This window comes from Hordeum vulgare, chromosome 7H, assembly GCF_904849725.1.
Source record: "Hordeum vulgare subsp. vulgare chromosome 7H, MorexV3_pseudomolecules_assembly, whole genome shotgun sequence".
Taxonomy (NCBI): domain Eukaryota; kingdom Viridiplantae; phylum Streptophyta; class Magnoliopsida; order Poales; family Poaceae; genus Hordeum; species Hordeum vulgare.
In genome coordinates, this window is record NC_058524.1 from 486,605,449 (window position 1) to 486,628,446 (window position 22,998).

Here is a 22,998-nt window from a genome sequence, read left to right on the forward strand (position 1 = left end):
TACCATGTTGACAAGTAAAGATAGCAGTAGTACTATCGTGAGCATGATGTTGTCATAAAGCAAGAGTTTATGAAAACCCCGTCGGGTGCCAGTAATGCCCGAGGGTGATGATGAGTTAGGTGGAACTTTTGGTGAAGTGATGCACCTGATATTTGTGTGAGTAACGTTTCGAAAATGGGATTAGATTTATGATGTGTCAACCGTCCCAACCTTACCAGTACGACCACGTTACCCCTTATGGGACGGGGCTATGTTAATTACTCTGGTCGGTGCTAGCAAAGAGCCACATTATTAGTGGCGGGAGTGATATGTGGTCACTCTCGTGATGGGGTCATGTCGGGTAGGACGACTATGCCATTTTTATGAGTTCCAGTCACACCGTTGGTCCCCGCATGGTTGGTACTGTCCAGAGTTGGTGCTCGTAAGACGTACACCATGTGGGCTGGGTACCAATCGAGTGGACCTCTTTGTCTAGTATCGTCAGGGGAAAGGCATTGATCGGGTACTTACCTCGGGTATGTGAAATACCGCGAGTCATGGATGACACGGAAGTTCCCCGGATCTCGTGGGTCCAGCGTACTACCTCTGCAGAGTGTAAACTATTCGAATAGCCGTGTCCACGGTCAAGGACAGTTGGGTAATCCTGCTTAAACTACGTCCTGACATTTCCGCATAAACCAAGTGTGCGTGAGTGAGTGTGTGTGGTGTTGGAAAAGGTGTTGTTATGAAAGTAACAATATGACCAAGTTCAGAAACTTGGCATATAGGGTGAACCCGGGTGGTTCAGCCCTCAATTGATATATCGAGGGTATGACCAAGTTTGGTGACTTGGCATATAGGGTGAACTCGGATGGTTCAGCCCTTAGCAGATATGTTGATATCTGTAACCTATTCGTCAAAAGTAATTCTTTAACTTGATGCATATTCATGATCATTCTACCCATATGAGTTACACTAAAGATGCATGATATTGTTATCCTTCACTTTCATTGTTCATATCATGGGTTGTTTGTGAGTACATTCAAAGTACTCATCGGCTTGCCACTGGTTATATTATTGGCCAGACATGGAAGGATCGGAGTTTGGAGATGAGTATGTCTTCGGCAACACCCCTGCGAACTAGGACGCTTCCGAGTCAGAATGCCTGTCGGTGTAGGCTTGATGGCATGGGCACCCGCTTAGCCCAATGTTTTCCGCTATTAGTGTATTGATGACCCACAAGTATAGGGGATCAATCGTAGTCCTTTCCATAAGTAAGAGTGTCGAACCCAACGAGGAGCAGAAGGCTCTGATAAACGGTTTTCAGGAAGGTAATAACTGCAAGCAGTGCAAGTAGTGGTAACAAGTGATGGTGTAGTGAGGTGAAACGTAGCAAGCGAAAAGTAACAAGTAACAAGTAGTAGCAATGGTGCAGCAAGTGGCCCAATCCCTTTTCTAGCAAGGGACAAGCCTGAACAAAGTCTTATAGGAGGAAAAACGCTCCCGAGGACACACGGGAATTTCTGTCATGCTAGTTTCATAATGTTCATATGATTCTCGTTCGTTATTTTGATAGTTGGATATGTGGGTGGACCGGCGCTTGGGTACTGCCCTTACTTGGACAAGCATCCCACTTATGATTAACCCCTCTCGCAAGCATCCGCAACTACAAAAGAAGAATTAAGACAACGTCTAACCATCGCATTAAACTAGTGGATCCAAATCAGCCCCTCACGAAGCAACGCATAGACTGGGGTTTAAGCTTCTATCACTCCAGCAACCCATCATCTACTTACTACTCCCCAATGCCTTCCTCTAGGCCCAAATATGGTGAAGTGTTATGTAGTCGACGTTCACATAACACCACTAGAGGAAAAACAACATACAACATATCAAAATACCGAGCGAATATCAAATTCACATGACTATTATCAGCATGACTTATCCCATGTCCTCGGGAACAAAAGTAACTACTCACAAAGCATAATCATAATCATGATCAGAGGTGTAATGAATAGCATCAAGGATCTAAACATAAACTCTTCCACCAAGTAATCCAACTAGCATCAACTACAAAGAGTAATCAACACTACTAGTAACCTTACAAGTACCAATTGGAGTCGCGAGATGGAGATTGGTTACAAGAGATGAACTAGGGATTGGAGAGGAGATGGTGCTGATGAATATGTTGATGAAGATGCCTCCCCTCCGACTAGAGGAGTGTTGGTGATGACGATGACGACGATTTCCCCCTCCAGGAGGGAAGTTTCCCCGGCAGGATCGTCCTGCCGGAGCTCTAGATTGGATCTGCTCAAGTTCCTCCTCGCGGCGGCGGCGAAACCATGAAGAAGCTCCCGATTGATTTTTTCTGGAACGAAACCCTTCATATAGCAAAAGAGGGGGCCAGTGGGCCGTCAGGGAGCCCATAAGCTTGCCAACCGCCACCAGGGGGTGGCGGTGGCACGGCTTGTGGCGCCCTGGTAGCTCCCCTCTCGTACTTCTTTAGCCGAGTATTTTTTATATAATCCCAAAAAATTCCACGTAATTTTTTAGGGCAATTGGAGATGTGTAGAATAGTGGACTAAGATTTGCTCCTTTTCTAGTCCAGAATTCCAGCTGCCTGAATTCTCCCTCTTCAAATAAACCTTGCAAAATAAGAGAGAAAAGGCATAAATATGGTACCACAAAGTAATATAACAGCCCATAAAGCAATAAATATCAACATGAAAGCATGATTCAAAATGGACGTATCATGTATCCGTGTGATTTGGCCTTAGGCCCTGTCTTGTGAACTTTACCTTTCGGTCACGTGTTGTAATAATCGGTACTTGGATGTAAGACTCTTTATTCAGTATCTGTGTTCGGTGAGCATTGATCTCTGGGATCACTGAGCATGACGGTCTCGACTGTAAGTCGGGGTCCCCACAATCTTCAAGAAGATGACCTGGCCCTTGGGGGCTACATGTTGATTTTTCATAATTTATTAAAGACCCGACTCATCTACAAGAAGATGACCTGGCCCTTGGGGGCTATAGGTTGATTTTTCATAATTTTATCAAGACCCAACTCATCTTCAAGAAGATGGCCCGGCCCTTGGGGGCTACAGGTTGATTTTTCATAATTTTATCAAGACCCAGCTCATCTTCAAAAAGATGACCTAGCCCTTGGGGGTTACAGGTTGTATTTTCACAATTTTATCAAGACCCGACTCATCTTCAAGAAGATGACCCGACCCTTGGTGGCTATTATGTAAGGATATATGGAGTGCATGGTTGAAGTTCAACATACCTCATATCTTTTCTTCATCATATTAACCAGACTGTCTTCCATATCCCGACTGATGTTGGGAAGCTCAAGCTTAGCTTTCCCTTTCTCTGAATCAGCCGTTGCACCTTTGGTACGATGCTTGGACAACACAGTGGAGACAGGTGTTGTCTGACCCGTCCCAGTAATGACAACTCTCTCATCATCAGAAGTAGAGTCATTGTTTGTTTTTGGATAACTCAACGGGTTAGGTTTGACCTTTGGACTTATTTCCATGGCCGTGTCATCAACTTTCGCCGGCTCAACATGCATTTCAGGAAGATCATCAATTGCACTGTCATGAGCCTCACGAAGCTCATCTCAAATGTCGGCCGGCTCAGCATGAATCTCAAGAATAGAAAATTCTAGTTCTTCCTGCTCAGATGCTCTAGGATTACTAGATGACTCGCCAGTCTTCCTCTTCTTGGTTTTAGCCTTAGCCCTGAAGAGTAGAAGCTAATACATATATAACGGATTAAAAGTACCAAGGCAAGTATTAGACACCAAAGCATAAGCTACCCTGGAAGGAAGACAAGAGGTGGTAGCTTCGAAGCAGTCGAGTCGCCTGATGAAGATGGTGATGCCTGATAAGGTTGAACCAGAACAATTGAATGAGAGACAAACAAGGTTGGCCCTTGGGGAAGAAACTGTTGGGTTGAGAGATACCTCATTCTGACACTTATGAGTCGTTGTTTTCTCAGGCAAGCCTGCCACGAGATCACCTGAGGAACTGTGGGTATGGCGCCTTGGTGTGTAGACGGTCTTCTTCAGAAGGAAATCAGGATCCAAACAAGTGTCCAGGTGAGTCATAGGAACTTTCCTACAGATCCGCCTTGCTAGCCTTGGGAAGGAGAGATCTCAGTCGGAAGAGATTGAAATTACTTCAACATCTTCATTTTGGCTACCAGCATCATCATCCTGAGATCACAAGAAGTAATTAGTAACCATAATTTTAAAACAGGATGAAGATACGGATTTACTTCAGATTGGTCTTCAATGTTTTGTGACTCTCCCATGGCCGACGAATCATCAATAGTTGTTTTGTTTTTCTTCTTTGGGGCAGTTTTGGTTTTCTTGACAGCTGCCTTTTGCGGTTTGCGTTTCCAGAAGGGCGAGTTCTTCTGTAATGGTATTTACAAAAGAAAGGTGAGTTTTAAGTACTAAAGGAATGCATGAGAAAGGCAAGAAATTTTAAAGATTAATTACCTCGGAAGCCGAGTTTTGAGTACAGAATGGCTTCAATCCAGTTTTGCGACAAACCTCTTTTGGCTCGCCTGATAATTTCTTTTCAATTTTGTTGACTTCATCCAAATCGATCATGATGTTGGTGAAGCGTTGCGCATTATTTAAGTCGCCATCATACTCGCACATCAAGGCGACATGACGACTCATGGGCATGATCCGCTAATTTACCCAACACCAAGTAAGGTCAATCCCAGTTAAACCATTAGTTTTCAAGGCTCTGAGCTTCGGCCATACAAAGGCAATGGTGGCGCGCTCTTCTGAAGTTACTGAGCCGGGAAGTTCGAAATTCATCGTAAGACGTTCTTCTCTAAAACCCGACAGGGGGTTCTCGTCAACAGGCATAGTGTTCTTGTAGTAAAACCAAGTTTTCCCCCAGCCTTTGGGGTGGCTAGGCAGGGCGACAGTAGGAAACCCATGATCTCTCCACCTATAAATTGTTACCCCACCAAGGTCCAAGTTGGGTCCATCAGGAAATTCTGTCTGGCGGTTCAGGTAGAAGAATTCCCTGAATAGAAGAACCGTGGGTTCTATTCCTAAGTACACCTCACAGAAGACTTGGAATTGGCATAAGTTGCTGATTGAATTGGGGGCCATATTCCAAGGACGGAGATTGTAGAAGTGCAAGGCCTCTCGAAAGAATTTTGACCCGGGGTGTGTGAAACCTCGTTCAAGATGATCAGTGAAAACTACTACTTCCCCTTCGCCGGGTTGTGGACGTACTTCCCCTACGGCGGCTCACCAGCCAATATCTTCCTTGGGTAACAAAACCCCTAGAGTCACATAGTGTTGGAGTGTGGCTTCAGAAATCTTAGAAGGCAGCCAGTCGCATGTAGAAGGTTTTGACATGAGAACGGCTTCAGGTCGAAAGGAGCTGCATAAGTATATTTGGCGGGTGATCTAAATGACGGACATAATTGTTTGAAGAACAAAGGACTCAAGAAATAACTAGATTGGGTAAGTCTAGCTGACAGTAATGCAGTAATCTACAATGTGTAAACCGCCTTAACGTGAGTCGCCATCTATAAGAAAGGTAATCCATAACGGGCGGGTTACAGATCTATTGAAGAAACCAGCATAAAGTAAAGACAACTTAGAAATGGATGATAACTTCAAATTTTCTACTAAGTATGGAGCAAATAGGTTTCTACCGAAGTGCCTAAATTTACGGATCTACGGATGATTGAAGAGAGGAAATACTTGTCAACCCTAGAATAGCGAAGCACAGAAGCAATGGAGATTTTGCTAACCGATGTAACAAGGCATCTGGGGAACATTGTGCATACGGAAATCATCGCATCTATTATTTCTATTTGATGGAAAGGGCTCATCAGGGAGTTGTATAAAATCAGAGCAGGTGATGAATGCATGAGGGATCCCGACGAACTCCATGAACTACGGTGAACTGGCAGGCAGATCTATGGAGAAGGCATAGACTGACCTCTGCATATTGGTGATGGCGGAGAAGGTCCGATGCGTCAAAGAGTACGACGTTGCAGTCCTATATGCGGCCGATTGATGACAAAGGAACGACGGCGACGATTCCGTGGAAACCTCGAGCTGGAGGAAGACGAAGAAGGAGCAGGTAAGCAATGTGAAAACTGAAGGGGAACCCCCTCGCGAGTATTTAAAGGCTTGTGGCTGGAATGGAAAGAGGAGGTGCGAGAATCTAGGAGGTTCAATAAATTTGGAGCTAAGGGCGCCTCGATTTTCGGGCTAATTGGGTAAGTGCAAAGAGCTGTTACGAAGAGTTGTTACGCAGGGCAGCTGTGATGACATCATTGAGTCCCTAAAATTCTCGGGCGGGTGACATCATTGGTGAATGGAGCAACGACTTATAAAGATCTTTGAAGTCGGCATTTCTACCTCGGAGACAAGGCACAAATTACAGATTATCTGCCAAGACTGAAGTAAAGCATATTGACATGAATAAATTCAAGTCAATCTGGGGCCTAATGTTGGGGATATTACCCCATCCTATAACCCATCATATGGGAGCAGGGCTAAGATTATGGTAGCTCGGCGATATTTAAGGTGGGACCTCACGTATAGGACTGGCAGCACAAGGCGGGTCATTAAGGTGATCCAGTTGGTGGCCTAGGACACGAATATGGCAACTCAAGGCCCACAAGGTAGAAGGTGGCGAGGAGATTCCTTGCTTAAGGAGCAAGGTGAGTTAGAGACATATTGGGTCACGTATCGTAGCGTGACCTGGATTCTTGTGAGCCTGGGGGCCTGACCTGTATATAAAGGCGGGTCCTTAGGGCTAGTAGGGTTAAGTTACAATCAATTGAGAGCTAGGTGAGGCGAATCCGCACCCTTGTAATTGATTCCACCATCAATACACAGAAAGCAGGACGTAGGCTTTTACCTCCATCGGAGGGACCTTACTTAGGTAAACTCGTCTCTCGTTACTGATTAACCCCTTTCAACCGCCACATAGTTGCGATGGCCTCATCACTAAGTCCTTTCATGAAAAAATGCAGTTTGACAGATCTCGAATCGAACTTAGCAACACCACCTTCCGAGGTATCGTCCCCGGGAACGAAGAATGATGTATCGGACGCGTCACACTCGACGTGGTATTCGACACACCCGAGAACTACCGATCTGAAGAACTTCTTTTCCATAGCATGCCCTTTCAAAGTGGTTACCATGCCCTATTGGGACGCGAAGCCTTCACAAGATTCCAGGCCATACCACATTACGGGTACATGAAGCTCAAAATGTCAGGGCCTAATGGTGTGATCACACTCATAAGTGACCCCAACAGAGCCCTTAGAGCTGAAAATAAAACGCCATCCCTATCCCTTGAGGTACTAGCGGAATCCCTCGCCACGGAAGAACTCACCACACTCCCATCCATAGTGGACAAGGACGACGTGATCCTTGGTAAGCAGCCCAAGTCCACATCTTTTAAACGAGCGGATGAGATCATCAAATTTCAGGTGCATCCAACGGATCCCAACAAAATGAAGTCCATCGGAGCTCAGATGGACCCCATAATCGATGAGGCGTTGCACATTTTTTTGCGTGAAAATTGGGACATATTGTCCTAGAACCCCTCAGACATGCCAGGAATCCCTCGGGGGTTGGTCGAACACAACCTGAATATAATAGCAGGCTTCAAACATTTCAAATAGGCCTTTCATCGATTCTGCGAGCCAAAGTGTCAGGCTAACGCTGAGGAACTTTCCAACCTACTAAAAGCCTGGTTCATCACAGAAATTAAACATCCTGACTAGTTGGCAAATCTGGTCATGGTACCAAAGATGGACAAATCTTGGCGGCTATGTGTCGATTTCAAAGACCTCAATAAGGCCTTCCCTGAGGATCCTTTCCCCTTACCCCGAATAGACCAAATTATCGACGCAACATCCGAACACGACTTTGTATGTTTCCCTGATGCTTATTCCGGATACCATCAGATTAAAATGAAGGAATCCGATCAGGCTGCAACCGCCTTCATAACCCCCTATGAGCCATTCTCCTTTAACACAATGCCTTTTAGGTTAAAGAACGCGGGCGCCACTTACCAACGCATGATCCAGACATGCTTGGAGAAACAAATTGGCAAAATAGTAGAGGCATACGTGGCCGACGTGGTCGTCAAGACCAAGCATGTGGGCCAGCTGGTAGACGACCTCACGCATACCTTTGCCAGCCTACAAGAATACGACATACGAATAAACCCGGACAAGTGTGTCTTCAGAGTCCCAACCGAAAAACTCCTTGTATTTATCATGTCACAAAGAGGAATAGAGGCCAATCCGGCCAAGATCCGAGCCCTGTCACAACTAACGGTCCCTACAAAGCTGAAGCATGTTCAAAAATTGGCAGGCTGCCTGGCAGCCTTGAGAAGGTTTATCTCTCACCTTGGCGAGAAAGCACTCCCACTTTACAGGTTGCTTAAGAAGACCGATAACTTTGAGTGGGCCGACGAAGCTGTGACTGCTTTAGAGGAAATCAGAATGCTGGTCGCCAGCAACCCTATCCTAGCAGCACCTTGCATAGGAGAATCGATGTTTCTATACATCTCGGCCACCAATCAAGTGGTCAATGCGGTCCTTGTCGTAGAATGGACGGCTGAGGGTCACCAACTACGGATACAAAGGATGGTCTACTACGTATCTGAAGTTCTTACCCCATGCAAAACCAGATACCCGCACTATGAGAAGATTGCTTACACAGTGTTTATGGCATCACGCAAGCTCAGACACTATTTCCAAGAATGTGCGGTCATGGTTACATCCGAGGTTCTCGTGAATGACATCATTAAAAACAAGGACTCCACCGACCAAATAGCTAAATGGGCCATCAAACTCCTGCCATTCAAGATCACCTACAACCAACGACGAGCCATCAAATCTCAAGTGTTGGCCGACTTTGTTGCCTAATGGACAGAGGCAGAGCTGCCCATGGAGTATAACACTTATGCTCATTGGACCATGTACTTCGGCGGGTCCAAAACTCTCGCCGGACTCGGGGCTGGTGTAATACTCACATACCCTACCTGGGATAATGTCTGATATGTACTACAGATCATGTATGCCGATTCGAATAATGCGGCAGAATATGAGGCACTACTACACGGTCTTCGGTTGGCAACCTCAATGGGGATACAACGGCTCGAGGTATGGGGGACTCCAACCTCGCCATCTCACAAATCTAAGGTAAATTCGATGCAAAAAATCCAAAACGGTAGCATACAGAAACGCCGTCCTCAAGATATTAGCATGGTTCGAGGGATTGGAGTTCCATCATGTCTCGAGGTATAACAAGCAAGCCACACACGTCCTCGCCCTCTTAGGTGCAAAGCGTGACCCCGTCCCCCACAACACTTTCCTAGAGAGTCTTTTCAAGCCATCTGTGGTATGGCAAGACGAGGATAGTAGCACAACAGCTGATGGTGTAGCATAGGTTACACCCCCCATACCCGATCCGGGCAATCAGATCATCGACAGATCCAGAAATGAAGAAACAGCTTCGGCCCGCAAGGTCATGGCAGTGATCGCGCCATGGACCCAGCCCTTCCTTGCTTACCTTCTTCTCAAAGATCTCCCTGATGACCAGACCGAGGCGAGACGTATCATCCACCGATGAAAGGCTTATAAGGTCCACGAGGGCGAGCTATATAAGAAAAGCACCACGCGAGTCCTCCAGCGATGCATCTCCAAAGGAGGGAGGCAACACTTGGCCGAAGTACACGCAGGTATGGGAGACCACCATGTAGCCGTATGGGCTCTGGTCAGCAAGGCTTTTAGAGCTGGTTTCTTCTGGCCGACAACCCGAGAAGACACCCACACACTCGTTCAGCATTGTGTAGGGTGTCAACTTTTTGCAAATCAAAGCCACATGCCCCCAACAGCTCTTCAGACAATTTCGATCAGCCGGCCTTTTGCGGAATGGGGACTGGACATGGTCAAACCACTTAAAGGGGGGACCAAGAAAATAAATACCTCCTGGTTATGGTGGACAAGTTCACTAAATGGATTGAAGCCAAGCGTGTAAGCTCTACCAAAGCAAAGCCGATGATTGCATTCATATCGAGCGTCGTACACCGTTAAGGTGTCCCGCCCAGCATAATAACGGACAATGGATCCAACTTCACCGCCCAGGAGGTCAAAGATTGGTGCGCAAACTTGGGCATTAAGCTCGATTATGCCTCGATATATCACCCCAAACAAACGGACAAGTCGAACGAGCCAATGGGCTCATTTTGAATGGTATCAACCTCGGTTAGTCCGATCTCTCATAGAGTCCGACTGCCACTCGGTGGAGGAGCTCGACTCTGTGCTATGGGGCCTATGGACCACCCGAATCGCTCAACAGGGTACACACCATTTTTATGGTGTACGGGACTGAAGCATTCCTCCCTTGCGATATCATCCACAACACACCTCGGGTGTGCATGTATGAGGAAAGAGAGGCCGAGTTAGATTGGCAAGACGACTTGGATGCATTGGAAGGCAAACACGATATAGCTCGGGCCCGATCTACTTTTTATCAATAGCAAGATCGGCACTATCAAAGCAGAGAAGTTCGGGCAAAGGCATACAATATGGGCGAACTCGTCCCACGCCTCCCAGAGAAGCAGAAGCATAAACTTAACCCCAAATGGGAGGGCCCTTTCATAATTTCTCAATTCGTGACAGGAGGAGCTTATCGCCTGCACAACCCAGAGAATAATTGCCTCAAGCCAAACCCATGGAATGTAGCTCGCCTTCGGCGTTTCTATGGCTAGACCGATGTCGCAACCTTCTTCATAACCTTATAGTTTTTTCCTTTTTCAAATTTTTCTTGTTTTACTTTTTGTAGGATCACTTAAATTTTCCCAGGATATGTTCGGATCAACCGAACTGCTTCAAGCACTTATCGGAATACATTCATGATAAATAGAGTGTTTAACCTCGATTTCACTTGGGGGCTTCTATAGCGAAACCGACGAATGTATTTATTTCTCCTACATCTTTATGTACTATATGCCTCGACAGAATATTGATCTATGCCACTATATCCATCAATTGGACTTAAGATTCTTGCAATGTTGGGTTGCCTTGCTCCTCTGCTTACCCCCTACGTTCCTGAATGTTCAGCTAGGGGGTAAAGGGAGCACCTCTGCCATTGTTACAACTGGTTCGCCCGGATACGTACCTGAGACCGATGAAGCCAAAATCTAGCGCTTCTTAAGATACAACTTGGTCGGCTACGAAGGAGGTTCATATAATCGGCAATCTTCGCCACAAAAGGGGGTTATTCATCTCCAAATAGCAGCTATCCACACTACAATGATACATAGCTATAACACCTACATTTTCTGTAGTACCCCGAAGAAAGGAACCCATAAAGGAACTATTTTCTTCGGAAGATGTTGCTTTTGTCTCATCATAATACTCCCATCGTCCCAAAATAATTGACTCAAAAAGGACTCAGTTTTGTACCAGTTTTAGTACAAAGTAGAGTCACTTATTTTGGGACAGAGGGAGTATAACATAATACTACCGTGTGCTCTGTGTCTATTCGCACCACATGGACAAATTTCCTAGTTCTCGGAAATTAGTTCCTGTTACCACAGGATACACAGTATAGAACACTGCCCGGTTATTGACACGGGAGGTAGAAGCTGAGGACCGGTTAATGATAGAATATTCAAACATGGAAGGAAGTGTATTGCTACATGAATATAAAAATTACATATCATCATGCGTTAGGAGAGTGTTCAAAATGATCTATTATAGCATCTAAGGCGCAGTCTTCTTGTGAAATACGGGCGGCGGACATCACTTGGTCATAAACCACATGAAGCGGAATCTCTTAACCATCCGGACCTGCCAGCCTAACCCGGGCCATGTGCTCTGGATTCAGTTGGGTGAAGCGGGTCTACACCATATCCCATGTTTCACGATCTCCTTCGCGACATACCGAAGTCTTTCACAGCTCGAAGCGGCTTCAGGCTCCTTTGAAACGCTCGGCAAGCTCGGCCATCCCTTGTGGAGGACTTTCATTCGCCCATAGCAATTTGACCATATTCCTCATAGCTTTTCTAATTCTCTCATGCACAATGGAAAACTCCTGTAACAGGTCGCCCTCAAGGAGCTCACCTCTTCCTCGGGACGACCAGTCAAGGGACCTTGTCAAAAGGAATTGCACATCCTTATGAACAATGTCATAAAAAGTAAATTATCACATTCCAGGAATGGGATTTTACTTACAGAATAGGCCACCCTTTAATATCGGATCCTTTTCAGGCCTTGTTTGGCAGGAAGGGGTTGGCGAGGATTATGGAGGGGGGTTTCAGAGGATTGGGTGAATCCCTTCCTTCCATCCAATCCTCTCAAATCCCCTCAATTGTCAAATCCCTGAGCGATGAGACAAGGTTTCTGAACTGCATGGATAGGAAGAAATTGAGGGGGATTAGAGAGGATTGAAGGGGTTTGCTCACCACAAACCTTGTCCACCAAATGGACATGCGGGGAATCGTGGGGTTTCTGATCTCCTCGGGGATAATCCCCTACAAACTTCCTCAAACCCTGCGCACCAAACAAGGCCTCATGGTTTTGCACCAATTGAGATTTCAAGTTCTCAATCTCTTTGGCTAGCCGCTTATTCTCTTCCTTGAGCTCGTTATTTTCTTCATGACATCACTTTAATACGCGATGACTAGCTTCAAGATGGGATTCAACATACCTCTGAGAATCTTGGGATGCGTCTAATTATTTTTGCAATTGGCCTATAGATTCGCCTGCTACGACAAAGTTTTCTATTATAAAGGTAATCCCATGAAAATCTAGCACATTGCAAAATAATTTGACTAACTGTGTACTTCTTCGATGAACTTCTTCACACCCTCTAGTTCGACCTTGCTAGCTTGCAATTCGGCCTCGCTTTGCTCGAAATCTTTGGTAAGTTTCTTGTTTTATTTCTTTAGAGCCTGCATGGTGGTAAACTACCAATTTCACCCTTAATTCAGCCGTACTGACCAAATTAAGGCTTGGGGGCTACTGGGTCCGAACTTATGTCAGGTTACCAAAAACCGATAACTTACTTGCAGGTGGGAAGACATCAGCTTGGCCGCTTCTTTGAGTCCGGATCTCGCAGCCTGAAGGCATGCATGCACGAAATTAAAGGTATTAAGCTCCTGTTCTGAAAAAATAGGGTGGTGCAAGGACTTCTTTCGTCATCGGTGATTCATCAAGCATTCGGCTTCGGAATGAGTTGTTGAAAACTCTAAGGGGTCGTCAGAAAGTAAGGCCGTATTAGGAACTCTTGCGTCAGCCAAGGACCTTGGATTTTGATGACTGTCTGACACTTCAGCAGCGTCTTCAAGAAAAGATGGTTGCGTACATCTTGGCTAAGGGCCAGGAATAGTCAAGGCAATCATTACTATGGAAAAGGGAACGATTGATGTATATACCTCTTGGTTGAAGGGGTCGCCGATATGTTTTCCGCCATTGCCTCTTGTCTGGTAATCTTGTGCTCGGTTGATGCAGCCCGAGCCGGTATAGCTCGGCGCAGAGTTTGGCGCGTGGACCGCTGACCTTTGGGGTTGGAGCCAGGAACATTTGGGGTGATGGGAGGTATAGCTCCTCTCTGAGTACTGGTTTTTCTCTTGTTTATGGTGCAGAATGGAAGAGGCCCAGGATTGTCAGCCTGGAGGGCCACCTTGACTTCATCTTTTCTTTCTTGGTAAAATAGATTGTCCTCAAAGTCAATTGAAAGCTCTGGATCCTCATGAAATTGGGGTCGTCATCGCGGGAGTAATTCTCAGGTTGAGGGGTGAGACAGTCGACCGTCTCAATACAACGCCTCCAAGTGTGTTAAGAAAGGAAAGGGGTTAGTGATCGATAAAGTCAAGCATAAGCGGCCGGACTAGGAGATTATGATCACCCTTACACATTCAACGGGATAATATGCTGAGTAGCCATCCCTGACAGTAAGGCGGATGGGATTCTCTTTTTCCCCATTAAATAGGTCGGCCAAAATAGCCGCTAAATCCTCTTGATTATTCGGTCCATGTCGTTTGGAACAGGTAGTGTCGCTTGTCTTGTTGTAGCGCCAAAAGGTGTGCGTGTGCTGTTGGAGTGGCTGGACACACAGGGTAATTGCTGCGGCCATCACCTCGGCGATGGTCAACCCACTATGAGCAAGTGGCCTCACCTTGGCAGCTAGGCGCTATACTTTGGGGCTCTCTTCTTGGGAGGGACTGACCGGCCGCGAGATAAAGTACTTCTTGAAGGAGACCTGAGAGTACTCGGGAAGACCCCTCCGAACTGGGTCAAATAAAGGAATGTCCTTGATATAAAACTATTCTGAAGACTACCCATTGGTTTCCTTCTTTGGAGTCCTGACCGGGTATCCAGTTCCGGCTATATGCCACACTTTGGCTCTACCCACTTCCCGACCTCACGTTCCCCTAGTTCGGGGAACAAGGCAGAAGTATTTTATCCATAGGTTGAAGTGGGGCTCGCAGCCCAAGAACATCTCGCACGCGGCTACGAAGCGTGAGATGTGAAGGATTGAGCGAGGGTGAGGTTGTGAAGTTGAAGCCCGTAGAACTCCAGTAAGCTTCTCAGGAAGAGGTGGACCGGAAAGTCCAGACCTCGTAGCAGGAAAGAAACAAAGAAAATCCTTTCACCCTTTTGCGTGGTAGGTAAATTCTCTCCGAAGGTCTCATCATTAGTGGAGGTCAATCCAACGCGAGTAGGCACAAGATCCTACGTGTGAAGATATCCTTGTACTTCAAGGTTGCGCAACTAGAGCAGGGAAACAGAACAGCTTGCCAAGTCTCCCGGGAGGGGGGCAAAGGGTCGCGAGGAGGAACCAACCATGGCTCCGGGCGCTAGAGCTCTAGGGTTTTATTGGTGGTTCCTGAGGGGTGATGATCACCCAAGGTCGGATTTGATTTGTTTATAAAGAGTGCCTTTCCCCTGCAGTTGTAAGAAGCGGTTCCGTGAGGGCCTGCTAGATTGCTTGTCTTCATTAATGCACACACAAATTGAGTGCTGCTATCGATTCTCGAGTGGAAAGTTTGGAGGCCGTGGGCCCTGGGATGCTTCAGTAATCGAGAGTTGGTCAATGACTCGATCGCCATGCCACAAATCAGAGGGGATGGAGGAACTCGCCTCCCAAGCCGATCACTCTGGGTGCAAGAACCTGCCGAAGACCATGTACATCGGTGTTGGATGCAAGTTCGGGGGCTACTGAGGGAGTCATGGACTAAGGGGTCCTCGGATGGTCTACGCATCTCTTATAGGTTGATCATATGAGCCGTATTAATGAAGACCGTACTACATGATGGCTTCGTATTCAAGAAGCAAAGCATCGAAGACTAGCATATCGTCCAAGTTTAGTAGATTAGGTCGACGCCTCTACCCCCAACTCAAGGTCGGTTGTATGTAACCCTAGGGACCCGTGGTGTCTATATAAACCGGAGGGTTTCATCCGCGTAGGCAAGTTGACTCATCTAGGATTTTAGCTCATACGATCCTGAGCTAGAACAATTCTGTAGCCCTCATACACCATCAATATAATCAAGCATGACATAGGGTTTTACCTCCTCAAGAGGGCGCGAACCTGGGTAAATATTGTCTCCTTCGTCGCCTATAACCCATCGATCCAAGATCCACAGTTCAGGACCCCCTACCAAAGATCCACCGATTTTGAAAACGACACCGTCCAGATGACCGAGGACATCGACCCACTCGTGTGAGCACTACCAGCAGAATACAACGTCACCTCTCCAAGCATGGTCGTCGTCTTGGACACGAAGCCCTCCGCTCGGAGTGATGAGATCCCCGCCGCCAACTTCACGAGCAGCCCGGGCAGGTTTTCCCGATGGCATCCTCTGGTGGCGGTGAGCGCGGTTAGGGGCGGGAGGTGGCGACGTGAGGGCAACCCTAGTCGCCCGAGAGGACATCGCGGGGGCTCCTCGAAGTGTCATTCAAATGGATTGTGGCTGCTTGACCTTGTTGATCGGCCTCATCTAATTGGCCCCCCAAAATTGCTAGACTTGCAAACCATTAGTAAGAAACTTTACTCGCACCCTCCTACGCTATCAAAATTTTCCCCTTGCTAGACAGTGGCACTAATATCCAATTAAGTATAGACACCTCACCCAATAGTTACTCGTAGGTGTAGCAAATATTTTGCTCCCCTCTCCTGGTATTTCTCTGGTGAGACAATCTCCCATTAATCCCATTCATCATCCCTAATAGCTCATAAAATCCATAAATGTAGCATTACTCTGGGTCTCCAAGCAGAAAGCCAAAGTGGGAAGTACTTGAGCTCCCAACTTACATCAGAGAGTCATGGGACAAATGCATTGTTATTCGCATGAGAGAATTGGAAGCATATTTTGAGCTGGAAGGATAAGCTTATCTATGATGCCAAGGAGATCCTTGTAAAGGGGTGGCTCTATCCATCTTAATATATGATATGGGATGGTTTCGCCTTACACGGTCGTTGTGCGAAAGTACCCATGAGATGATTTGTCATTAATGGTGATCACAACAAGGCAATGAGAATAGAATGCATTGTGGTCAGTTGGGATAGAATTATAAAATCAAAAGTAGAGTGAGGTCTGAATTTTCATGACTTGTGTTCCTTTAATTTGGCTATGCTTGCAAAATAAGTGCGGTACCTATCGCGGACACCCAACTCTTTGTGTGCTCGGTTCCTTAGAGCATGCTACTTCCGACGAGAGGGTTTGCTGAATGTAAAAGTGAATCTAGGTGATATCCTTGTCTTGATAAGAATTGCTAAGAGAATTTTGAGATAGTGAAGGAGGGGATGATGTGGTGTGTTCGCTCTAGAAAAATATGTATATGAGAGGACCCGTGGCTACCAAAGGAGCACATATGTTTCCCTAGCTTTGTTCGATAGCATCAGATTTGGACCCATGTGATGTGAGCGACTTATCAACCAGACTTCCACGATGCAGGCAAAAAACCAGTGTTGCAAACCCTAGGAGAGGATGATGATAACGTTGTCCTTCGAATTCCAATCTATCAGCAGCAAGAATATTCATTTTCTGAATTCAAAGGCCTGAAATTAACCACTCCTTCTTCTTGAATATGTCAACAAGGTGGGGGGAGAAATTCTCATGTGGATATTAATCTGTATTCAAAGAAAATGAGTCAGTTTATGAGAGAAAACTAGGTCAAAATTTTGGTCCGGTTTATGAGGAATACCGGATCAAAAACCTTGATCTGATTTATGACAAAACCTAGCTCGAAAAACCATAAAATCTAAGGGATAAACACAAAGCCGAAGTAGGAAAGCACAAGAAGACCCATACATAGTTACAACATGATACGTCTCCAACATATCTACAATTTTTTATTGTTTCAAGCTACTTTTGTATCATTAATTCTTACATACTTTGGTGGTTATTTATATCATTTTTGATAACTAACACTACAAGAAATATGTCCATACATGACCCACCATCTTGGTCATTGAATTGTCATTGTTTTACGGTAATGACCTTCTTTTGACCAAATTCAAAAGGTCAACAGTTGGCCGTCAAGAAAGAAGAAGCATGACCTTCTCTGAAGTTCTGGTCATGGATATCACTGACCAAAATTTTAGTCATAAAATCCATGATCAAAATTTTGGTCGTTAGCGATGTATCTAAGCCACGTAGGGTTTGACATGGAGTTATCCACATGGCATACATGATGATGTGGCTGCCATGTAGGATCCAACACGTCCAATGATGAAAATAAGCCCAATCCAAATGTAGTGTCTTGATGGGCCAAGGCCAAGTGTTCAGCCCATTTATGCATTTATTATAAAATCAGTTGGGCCATATAAAATACCCGATTATGATTCAGTTGGCCTTTTTTCGGGGCTGATATCTTGTAGATTTTTGAAAATACTTTATTCTTTTCCCAGCGTGGTACAATTTCATGGAGCCATGTTTTTTGCAACTATAACAATAAGTGCATTACATGTAGCAACATTAAAAATCACAACACAGGCAAATATGATATTACATACAAGTTTGATTCGTTCAACACTAAATAAACACAAACCAATGAAACCAATAGTCACACCAGTCAAAGAAAAGGCAGATCTCTACATCATCTAGCTCTTCCAGATATGGCTTTCATTATCTTACTCTTCAAAACTTCCGAGAGCATGAAGGATCACAGATGAGAAGCAAGCCTTGAATAAAAAGGAAAGAAACAAAAGAATATCATAGCATTAAATACATAAAAATCAGCAAGTTCAACAATAGTGTAAAAATATTCATTTCAGACATGTGAATACTTAAATGAGAACACAAATCTTACTTATGAAGGGTGTGCTCAATACATAATGATCACTTGATGATTATTCAAAGGAACACAAAAGGATGTACTTGTAATTATTTAAAGGGGTAATTGTCGATAACAATGCGAGGTGCACAAATTCAGAAGTGCCAGAGCCATCCCGTACGTACCACAAATTAGTTAGTATACAACTAAGATTGGGGAGAAGCAAAGGGCACATGGCATTCCCATTAAAGCATGACACCTCCACTGGATATATTAGTATTGTAATCTACTCTGTCCGTACCTAAATAATTGTAGTTGGGGAGAACTAGACTAGTCATCCCCAACTACAATTATTTAGGTGCGGAGGGAGTACATCCTTTCTAACTAGTTCAATGAAATGGTGCTTTTTCAATGAATGGAAAACTATAAAAGAATAAGTACTTCCTAAATAAAAATCTAACAACAGAAACAATATAAGTTGAAATTTCACAGATATAATAACATGACACAGTCAACTGATTATACGACAACACTAACATCAACAACATTCATATCGACCATGAACATGCAGCAAGTCAACTCCGATAGTGACCATGAACATGCATTGGAATGACTCAAACTTACAAGGAAAGGGGGGTGCGGAACATCAGTTTTGTCAACCACGATGACGGTTCCCATGGTGTTGCTCTTTCTGTTCAAACTTCAAACCTGTAAGATCAAGGTTGCAGTTAAAGGTAAAAGTATTCTAGATAATGGTGGTCTAATAGAAAAGGGCATACAGATTACATAGCTAGTGAGTCTGATCAAACATAAATGACAAGATTCTCTGAAGGGACAAATGGTCTTGTTGTTCGACATTAGAATCATGCTCTAGCCTATGTATAAACATAATTAAGTTACAAATAATGGCGATCTAATACAAAATATATACATATGCCATATCTAGTAAGTTCGATTAAACATAAATGACAGGAATCTCTGGAAGGGACAAACGGTCGTGATGTTGGCCATTAGAATAATGCTCTAGCCCACGTAAACATAATTAAGTTATCTTCTGTTGCAGGAAAAACAACCAAATAAAAGCATAACTACCATCACACAATGTGAATGGCAGCAACTCAAAATAACCATTGGACATATAGATATATACTTGTTCAAGTTATAAAAGTTCGATGTCTGAGTAATCTACTATTATAGCATGAAATAACAAGCAAGAAATTTGCATGATGTTTACAATATAATTTATCAGTCAATGATCATAAACAGGAATAACGTATAACAGTGCACATTGAACTAATTTGACACATTATAGAACAATCATCAGGAATTTCGCAACAAATTCCACGTCAACTACAATCAAGATGGACGATTTTTTTAATGAAAAAACACAACCTTGTACCATACTCATATCTCACACCAATTCACGAACCTTCATTTGAAAAAAGGTTCCTTAAGCAGCTTCCATCTACAGAATTACTTTATAGACAAAAAAAGTAGAGAAGCAAATGTCTCGTCTCGTTATTGCTCATTCTTATGAACTACGCCCTCTGTCCCAAAATAAGTGTCGCTGCTCTAGTACAAAATTTGTACTAACTTAGTATTAAATTGGCGTCACTTATTTTGGGACAGAGGGAGTAGATTTTATATGATTCCTGCAATTTCAATTTAGGTTGTTGATAAATAGTGTCACGCACAATAGTATTAATCAGTAGGCGTTTTCCTGGTAGTTGCCAAAAATAATGCAAAAACAAAATCGCAATGTTGCCAGAGACTATCTGGATGCATATAAAGCTAGATGGTGTTCATCCGATGAGAGACATATTAGAAGAGCGGAACCTTAGCTAGCAATCAGTCATGGTGCTCCGAAGCCGCACGTGAAAGTGTTGTTCTTCTCGGCCTCTTTGATATTGTGAACTCACAAAAACAACAGGAAACCATCAATTAGTATGTTATAAAAGCTTTCTGAGATAACATATGTTCTGCAGAACAAAACACTTCCAAACACTCCTTCACCACTCATAACTCTCCTCGCGCCCACCATCATATTGAGCCATGCCACCAGATGCACCTGCATGCCATCCATGTTATAGTCAATTGATGTACATTCCCAGCAGCCAACAGGGTGACATGATAGAAAAACAGATGAAAGTTGGCAAGGTGACATGAGGTGTGCTATATTTAGTCAAACTGAGATAACAAAATATTACAACTGAAAAAAGTTGTCTCTTCAAGCAGATGAAACATTGATGTTAAAACAAAAATGGCACCGGTATGCACCACATAAAGTAGAATATATGTTCACCTCATTAACTGGCTGACAACAATCTACACGATCCATCCAAGCCACTATTTCCAGTGGCAGCATGCCAAAATTCTAGACAACAGACTTCTTGTTCAACAGATCTGTGTTGGCATATTCATAGGCCACATACCTAAAGCAACGACAGAATGAAAGGTAAGCACTCCTAGAAAGCTGACTGTTTTTATGCATAAAGAACAAAATCCTGGATACTATATAATCTGTTATATAGACTGAAATAAAAAAACTAAAACTAGGCATTCAGCTAGTATCTTTAGTTTATCATCAAGTGGACAAGAAAATTACTCACTCTGTTCCTAAATATAAGTGTTTTTAGTTATTGCACTACAAACCACTTATTGAGAAAAATGAGTGAATCCACACTCTAAGGTATGTCTATATACATCCATATGTAGTTCATAGTGAATCTTTAAAAAGACTTATATTTAGGAATAGAGGGAGTATACCACATCTATACAATACAATTTTCTATAGAGCCATGCCAAGCTAGGTGTGATAGCTAAGGTGAATAGTGACAAACTGAGTTGTGGTTAAGGGTCCATTTGGCAATATGGTTTGCAAACCTAGTATTATCCAAGAAATGCTTAAGTCAGAGTACACATTTCCTTGCCTACACACCGACAGTAGATGTGTTAGGCAAAAATTCGTCCTAGACTCCCAGTCTTTTGATTCATCTCTAATAAAGTACTCCCTCTGCCATCTTACATTAGGGCATGAACTATGGTGTTACTAGCTATTACTAAACTTTAAATTAATTCGTCTCTAATAAAGTACTCCCTCTGCCATCTCTTCAATAATTTTACTAGCTATTACTAAACTTTAAATTAATTCATACTACCACACTAAGGCTACTTTTGGTACAAGGCTATGAACTCTCTACCTCCAGCAATCAACACACCCACAACATACATACATCAGAAACATGCATCATGCACACACGCACCACATACAGCATGCACACGCACACGCACCATTCAGCGCAACATACCATATCCAGCACACACACGCATCATTCAGCGCAGACATCACATCCAACACACACCTATCATCCAGCAAGCAGAACTGAGGGAAGGATGGGACTGTGGTACCGGTACCTCTGATGGAGAGTGGCTGAAGTAGAGCGTCGGTGTTGCGTCAGTAGAGAATATGTGCTCCGGTAAGGAGAGCAGTAGAGGGCTAGCTTCAGTGGTGGTGTCGTGACATCTCGCGGCGGCAGTCACGCGCGGGAGAGGAAACTTGGGGAGTCGACGACGAAGTTGCGCTCGTTGGCGGGAGAGGCAGCTCGGGGAGGCCGAGGGCTCGGTGGTAGGAGAGGCCCCTCGGTGGCGTATTTTTTGAGCTCAATGGTAGAAGGAGAAGCTTGGAATAGAGTGTTTCAGCGTCGATGGAGATCCCGATCCAGTGAACGGAGAAGAGGATGGACTACGGTGGCTATAGATCGGGCAGGTGGCGGCGGCGGTAAAGGAGAAACCCTAGCAGATGGTGGCTTCGGGGTGGGGGTGGGGAAGGGAATAGGAGGATTAGGATTTGGACTCTCGCTGCGTGGACATGTGGAAAGGAGACTTGGCCCAAAATTTGCTAGCTGAAAAAGTGCGGCAAACGAAATAAAAAGCCCGCGGACAACCAAAAAATTGCGCATTGTCGAGCACGGGAGGCAATCAAGCTTTGTCTTAAAAAAATCAAGGTAGCTATTTTTTGGGAATAAATCAAGGTACCTATTGATCCTAAAAAAGGTAGCTACAGTGGACCCTTCTCCTTTTGCTTTTCTAAGGCTTGGTGGCATCTATGTGGCGCTGCCCTCAAAGAAAAAGAATCTATGTGGCGCAAATCCTATGAAAAGTTAGTTTTGAGAATTTTTTGGCTGGAAATTCATCTTTACTAGAGTGTATTACCATTTCTTTTCTATCCCTTGAGTTGGTCAATAGCTCTAGAATTGGCTTGATCAAAGACCCGAGTTTTCTCATCAACCGCATGACATTTTTTGACCGGATTTTAGTTTGATAAAATAAAGCTCCCAATTCCATGAAAACAGAACTGGCTTTGATTAAAATCATAGATTTTAGTAGTGGGTTAAACATAATTAAGAGTTTAAAATTCAATTTGCAGCACAAAACGAAAAACATTGTAGCTTGCACTGATGGAAGCATGATCTCTTGCGTGTGCCCTTTAGTATTTACCATCATTTAGGCATTATTAAATACATTTCCAAGTTCTTATGTAATGTAATTTTAATTTTAATTGCGTGTATCGCAAATAAAGTCTGTAAAGTCAAACAAAAAACTTCTTTTATGTATTTATGTATATTTCTAGCTTATACGCAACACATATATGAAAGAATCAGCTTGCATGTCCTATGTGGGCCTATGGTCTCATGGGTGAGTTATTGAGCATGTT

At 44.2% G+C, this 22,998-nt stretch overlaps 1 long non-coding RNA gene across 1 annotated transcript; it reads right to left on the minus strand.

Annotated features, from left to right (window-relative positions):
* Nucleotides 1-19,907: 19,907 nt before the first annotated feature.
* LOC123410675 lies at nucleotides 19,908-22,160 on the minus strand. Its single transcript, XR_006613070.1, has 3 exons — nucleotides 21,699-22,160; nucleotides 20,587-20,716; nucleotides 19,908-20,352 (listed from the first exon to the last, which is right to left on the minus strand). It is a non-coding gene; the product is annotated as an uncharacterized LOC123410675 (long non-coding RNA).
* Nucleotides 22,161-22,998: the final 838 nt, after the last annotated feature.